Genomic DNA, 6,550 nt, shown 5'->3' with positions numbered 1-6,550 from the left:
CCGTTCTCCGGGGACCCCATCCTGGTCCACTTGGAGAGGGAGCAACATGGCACAGCGTGCCCTCCGGTGGGCTGCATGCTTGCCTCACGGCCAAGTCCCACCGAGGGGACGCGGGACACTTCCACCCTGATTCACAACACTGACGGAGCTATGTGGGCTTCTCCCTTTGATTGTCAAATACAGACCATGGAAACGCGGGTGCCCACAGGAACCATGTGGCCATGAGGCAGCTGACCAGGAGAAGGGGAGGGAGCTGCTTCCCTCGGTGAGGCATAAGGCAGGGCTTTTAGAAACTTCCAGGCTCTGGTGTCAGGGGACTTGAGAGGGAGCTGCCTGCCTCTGGGTCAGGTACTGGGGCTCCCAGGTGTCAATGCTGAGCCACCTACAGGCCCACAGAACCCTCCAGCCACAGTGGCAACTCTTCCATGGTGCTTATAGTTCTATGATGGGAGGTCCTGAGGCCTGTGGATGGTTCCTACAACCTATTGGGCTCAGGAGGCCAGAGCCCAGGACCAACATGGGCTCCTGGTCAGAGGCCTGGCATGGGAGTACCATCAGGTGTGCCAGCCGTGCCCTCCATGACTGATCTTCCTGAGCTTCAGTGTCCTCAGAATATGGGATAACAGGTGCCATTGGGCAGATCAACTGAACTCAGTGCAGCTTTTTTTTTTTTAAGAATAGTTTGTTGATTTTTAGAGAGAGAGAGGAAGGGAGAGGGAGAGAAACATCAAAGTGAGAGTGAAACATCCATCTGCTGCCTCCTGCCTGCCCCCTACTGGGGATCGAGCCCACAACTTGGGCATGTGCCCTGACCAGGCATCAAACTGGCAACCTTTCAGTGCACAGGACGACACCCAACTGAGCCACACCGTCCAGGGCAATTGCAGCCTTTTAATAGAAGACAGTTCTCCGCCTTTGAAGGGCAGAGTATGGTATTAGTTGTCTCCCCCTGAATTTCATATGTACCTCAGAATGTGACTGTATTTATAGATAGAATCGTTAAAGGCAGTTAAGGTTAAAGAAGGTTAAAGGAGGTCATAGGGCTGGGCTCTAACCCAATATGATCATTGTTCTTGGAAGAAGAGGAGAATTGGACACAGGCACACAGAGGGAAGACCGTGCGAAGACAGAGAGAGAAGACGACCCTCTGTACACCAAGGAGAAGGCCTCCGAAGAAACCAAACCTGCTGATACCCTGATACTGGACTTTTAGCCTCCAGAACTGTGAGAAAATACATTTCTATTGTCTAAGCCACATATTCTGTGGTATTTTGTTATGGCAACTGGTGCAGACTAATACAGGCAGGTTTTCCAACAGCTGCCTCTGTTCTGAGCCTTTATTCCTCAGTCTCTTCTGAAGGTGTTTCTGTCACGAAGTCACATGCTCAGGGGCCTCCCAGCCTTGTGACAGAAGAACAGAATGCCTGTGAGGTAGAAACAAGCCTATGAATACAAGGACAAGACAAGTAAACTCATGCTGGACCTCACCCTCTTGGAAATAAAAACTACAAACTCTGGACAGAAAGAAAAATAATGACCCCCACTCATGTCTCTGGCTGACCCCTGAACCACACATGCTTTTCCACAGACTTTAAGCAAGTTAGCTAAAATAAAATATCCGAACTGTGATTTGTGCTTATACTGAAGACACGGAGTTTTCACACTAAATCCAATTGTGTTAATTACTTCTTAAAACAACAACAACAAAATCAACTCTCTCTGGGGGATTAGAACAGAATTCCCTCTCCACAATGTAACAGCCCAATATATGCCATTCCAGGATGCAATCTAAATTTGCTCGACAGGAAGAAACAGAAAAATGTGACCCAGTCTCAGGAGAAAAGTCATTCAACTGAGAACAATCCTGAGATACTCCAAGGTGTTGGAATTAGAAGACAAGGATTTTAAATATTATAACTGTACTTGAGGAAGTAAAGAAAAATATGCTGGCAGTGAAAAAGGGGGAAAGAAATCTCAGCTAAGAAATTGAAATGATCAGAATATGAACTACATGGAAATACTGGAACCGAAAAAAAAAATATAACAGTATTTGATTTTGAAAATTCAGTGAATTGACTTACTACCAGAATGGAAATAAGAGTCAAGAGTCCGTGAACATGAATATAAATGATCCAATCTGACAAAGAGATAACACTCTGGAAATAATGGACAGAGCCTTGGGAACCCGTGGGACAATATCAAATGGTCTAACATCTGTGCAATTTGAGTTCCAAGAAGAGAGGAAATAGAGAATGTAGCAGAAAAAGAATTCAAAGATCTAGTGATCAAGAAGTTTCCTAAATTTGACGAAACACACAAATTTGAGTTTCAAAAAGCTCAGTGAACCACACCTAAGCATCCTAACCAAACCGCTGAAAATTTTTTTAAAAAAGAGAAATCTTTAAAGCAACCAGAGAGAGAGAGAAATCTTTAAAGCAACCAGAGAAAAACTATACACATTGTACACAGAGCAGTGTTATTTGAATGACAGAAGGCAGTGGAAGAATGTCTTTAAAGTGCTGAAAGAAAAAACTGTCGGGTGGGGGAAAAAAGGACACATATGTAATACCCTTTGTAATACTTTAAGCAATAAAAAAATTAAAAGAAAAAACTGTCAACCTAGGATTCTATAATCAGGGAGAAATAGTATTCCCCCAAAATAAAAATACTTTCAGATTAAAGAACACTTAGCGACTCTGTTGCTATTTATAAGAAATGCTAAAACAAGTTCTTTGAAGGAAAATAAGACCAGTTGGAAATTTAGATTTTAGGGAGGTAATGAAGAGTATCGAAACTGGGAAATATGGGTAAATAAAAAAGAACTTTAAAATCTTAATCTCTTTGAAATACATAATACTGTTTGAATCTAAAAATTCCAATATTGTCTTCTGGGGTTTACCAGGTATGTGGACATAATATAAAGGACTGGGGCACAGTTGGACCTATACAGTTAGAAGTTTTCTGTATTTTGCATAATGGTACAATGTTAACTCTAATAAGAATGGACAATTAAAGATGTGGGATGTTCTCCAAGATAGACGACCACAGGCTGGGCCACATATCAAGCCTTAATAATCTAAAGGATTGAATTCATGCAGAAGATGTAACCTGACAATATGGAATCAAATTGGAAATCAAGAACAAGAAGATGCCCAGGAAACCTGCTGTGGTAGATAGACAGAATCATGAATAAAACCCCACCCTGGGGTGTCCCGTCCTCATCCCTGTGGCCTGTGACTGTGTAAGGTTCCGTGGAAGGGGAATTAAGATCGCAGATGGGATGAAGGCGGCTCTGCTAGGACCTAGAGATGGGGCTCCTGCCTTATTCCAGCGCCTGTGTCGTCACAGGGTCCTTGTAAGTGGGAGAGGGAGGCCGGAGAGGAAGTCTCAGTGACGTGATGTGAACAGGACTTGACCTGCCTCTGCTTGCTTTAGGGATGGAGGAAGCCACAGCCCAGGAGTGCGGCCGCCCCTGAAGCCGGTGGAGGCAAAGACGTGGGCTCTCCCCTGGAGCCTCCAGAAGGGTGCCTGCGAGTTCCCTCTGTGGTCCCCCCGGGTCAGTCAGAGCCGAGGGCGCCGTCCAGCATCCAGGGAGACGATCTGCATTTAGCCCGACTTGCTCTGAGTCCACTTCCCGCTCCGGCCAGGTGGTGGGCCCAGGAGAGGTGGGCGGTGATGCCAGTGAGATCAGGCCCTGCCCTTGGGCTTGGCCGACCGGCTACTGCCCAGCTCCCTGCCCAGCATCCCAGGCTGCAGTGCAGAGCGGAGGCCAGGGCGGGCCCTGCAGCAGCTGCCCAGGCTCCCGGAGTTGGGTTGCTGCCATGTCTGCTGGAAGGCGGTGGGGCAGGACTGAGAGACCTAGTCTTCAGTTTGGGGTCATTGTCGTTTGTTTACCGTCAAGGCCCATAACCACACCTGGGGAGTGGACAGCGCCGCGTGAGTCTGGCCCTCAGGAGGCTGTGGCTGTTAAACTTCACGGCAATGCAGCTGCCCTCAGACTCAGTCCGATCAGACCTGTGTTAGCACCGTGGCTGCTCACCCACCTCCTGCTGACCCGAGGCAGAGCCCCAGCCAGCCTCCTGCCTCCTACCGTCCAGGGGGCTGCTCACGGAGCCTCAGACAGGGGAAGTCCCCCACTGTTCCCAGCGCCCAGCGGGTTTGCTGGAGGGAGCAAGAAGCCCAGTGGAGCTGGGCACCCAGGCCTGGCTCACTGAGTCACCTGCTGTGCGAGTCACAGCCATCACAGCAACAGCCCTACTTCTCATTGGGCCCCACAAGCCCATGGCTGCACTCTCCCTTGGATATCTCAGTGCACACAGAGGATTTTATCACCCGGATCTGGTGCCCAAACTGCCTGCTGCCCCTCTGGTCACAGCAGCTAGGGCTGCAGCTCTGATCCAAACCTGAACGCTGGGATCGTTTGTGCCAATTCTTGGGAGCTGCGAGGGGAAACATTTCAAATTAAGGAGAACATTCCAGTAATTGGGAGCCCCTGGAACCCCCAGCACAGCCATTTCTAAACGCATTCAAAAGAGAGAGAAGTCTCTCTCCAGGAACGCCCCGTGAAATCGCCGGCAGAGAACATGCTGCAGATTCTTTGGAAGAAGGGTGTGAAGCGCTCAGAGGTTGAATGGAGCCGGAGGAAGCCTGGCCGAGCTCTGGCAGCGCCCAGGTCCTGCCCGCCAGAGGCCTACGGCACCTCCCCTGCAGGACCCCCATCAGGGCTCATGGAGCTGAGCCCTGGGCCCCCGTGCTGTCAGTGTGAACAGTCACTCTCGAACCTTTGTGGGCGGCTTCCACCAACGTTCACGGGCACCATCCACCTGGAAACAGACTTTAAAACACATTTGTCTTGGCATGTGGCAGGGATCACTCAGTGAGTCCATTTCAAAAACAATTTTAAGGACAAATAAGTGAGAACAGTGGGCAGAGCACTCCGGAGCAGCGCTCTCGAGGGGAGGAAACGGACCCAGGGCCCTCCGTGGGGCAGGAGCTCGAGGCGGCAGCTGTGAACCGGGAATGTTCGATGACCCCTAGGGAACACGGAGTGGGTGAGTTAACCCACCAACTGCCCCCAGGTGCTGCCGCCGCCCCACGTGCCGGCTGCCCCGGTGCCCCTGTGATTGGTTGGCGGAGGTTCCTTGGAGGTGCTTCTGAGTGTCTGTGGGTAGAAGGGGTGGTCCCGAGCCTCTGACCAGCCCATGTCCTCTGTGTTCATCTGTCAGGAGCCCCGGGGTGGTGGGGGCCCTGCTGCCCGCAGGTCCTCTCTGCACATAGCTAGTTGGCCCTGCAGGGCACTGACCCGGGGCATCCCTTGGTCCCAGTGGTCGGCAAACTCATTAGTCAACAGAGCCAAATATCAACAGTACAACGATTGAAATCTTTTGAGAGCCAAATTTTTTAAACTTAAACTATATAGGTAGGTACATGGTTATTAACTTAATTAGGGTACTCCTAAGGCTTAGGAAGAGCCACACTCAAGGGGCCAAAGAGCCGCATGTGGCTCGCAAGCCGCAGTTTGCCGACCACAGGCTAGACCAGTGGGGCCCCGCCCCGCCCCGCCCCGCCCTGCAATGGGGGAGCCATGGCGCTCTCAGGCGTGGACACGTCTGGGTTGACTGGTGAATCCTGAGCGAGCTTTGACGTGAGCACAGTTTCTCCCGGGGATGCACCGCTCACCGCCTTGCTTCCCGTTTCTCCTGGGGAGGGTGTACGTTCTCCCCACTCCCGGCTTCTTTCACAGCTGCCCACCGCTGGGATGTGATGGCTTCTTGAACAGGCTGCCGAGAGGCCGCGCCTCTGGTAGTGAGCACTGAGCATACCGCAGGGTAATGAGGCTGGGAAGTTTGGGGCGATGCATTTAATGAATTTTGTATTAAGATATGACACAGCTGCCATCATTTGCATTTCACAGTGTGTTGAGAGCAGGTGTTTAATACTTGATGCCTGGAATGTTTAGATGAGGCGAGGTAGTTGACACCTACCGTTAGAGGACAGGCTCCAAGTGCAGGGGAGTCTTCTCGAGCCGTGGTTTGGAGGTTTAGACAGAAAGTCTCCAGATGGGCGGGTGGGCGGAGCCAAGACCTCGGAGGAGACAGCTCTGAGCCTGGGCTCCCTGCTGCTGGCCAGAGGGACTCCCGGGCCCTGCAAGCCGCCTCCATCCCAACTGACCGCTGCCCTTTGCGAAGCCCCAGCCAGAGGAAGCATTGGGTAAGTTTTTCTGTGCAGCAGAGAGAGTTCCAGAAAGGCACCCGTCCCTTGCAGGCTGATTCAAGGAGTTAACACAGTTCAGACCACCCAGCAGCCTTCTGTGTATTAGCATGTCTCCTGCGCTCCGTGGGACTCTGCAGTGTGCTTGTTACAGCTTATTTCCTAAGCAGATGCACCTTAAGAACAGTTTATTGGGATATTAATACCTCTTAAGGGAGACATCATCAGCCTGACTAGAAATCGTGATTATGGGAGAGTCCTGGGGAAAATCTTGCATAGCAACAAAGTCAGTAAAAACCCCCACATGTGGTCCATGTGATGAAAGACAGGACGTTTCCCC

The sequence above is a fragment of the Myotis lucifugus genome, unplaced genomic scaffold (assembly GCF_000147115.1).
Source record: "Myotis lucifugus unplaced genomic scaffold, Myoluc2.0 scaffold_255, whole genome shotgun sequence".
Taxonomy (NCBI): domain Eukaryota; kingdom Metazoa; phylum Chordata; class Mammalia; order Chiroptera; family Vespertilionidae; genus Myotis; species Myotis lucifugus.
This window is presented reverse-complemented; position numbering follows the sequence as displayed.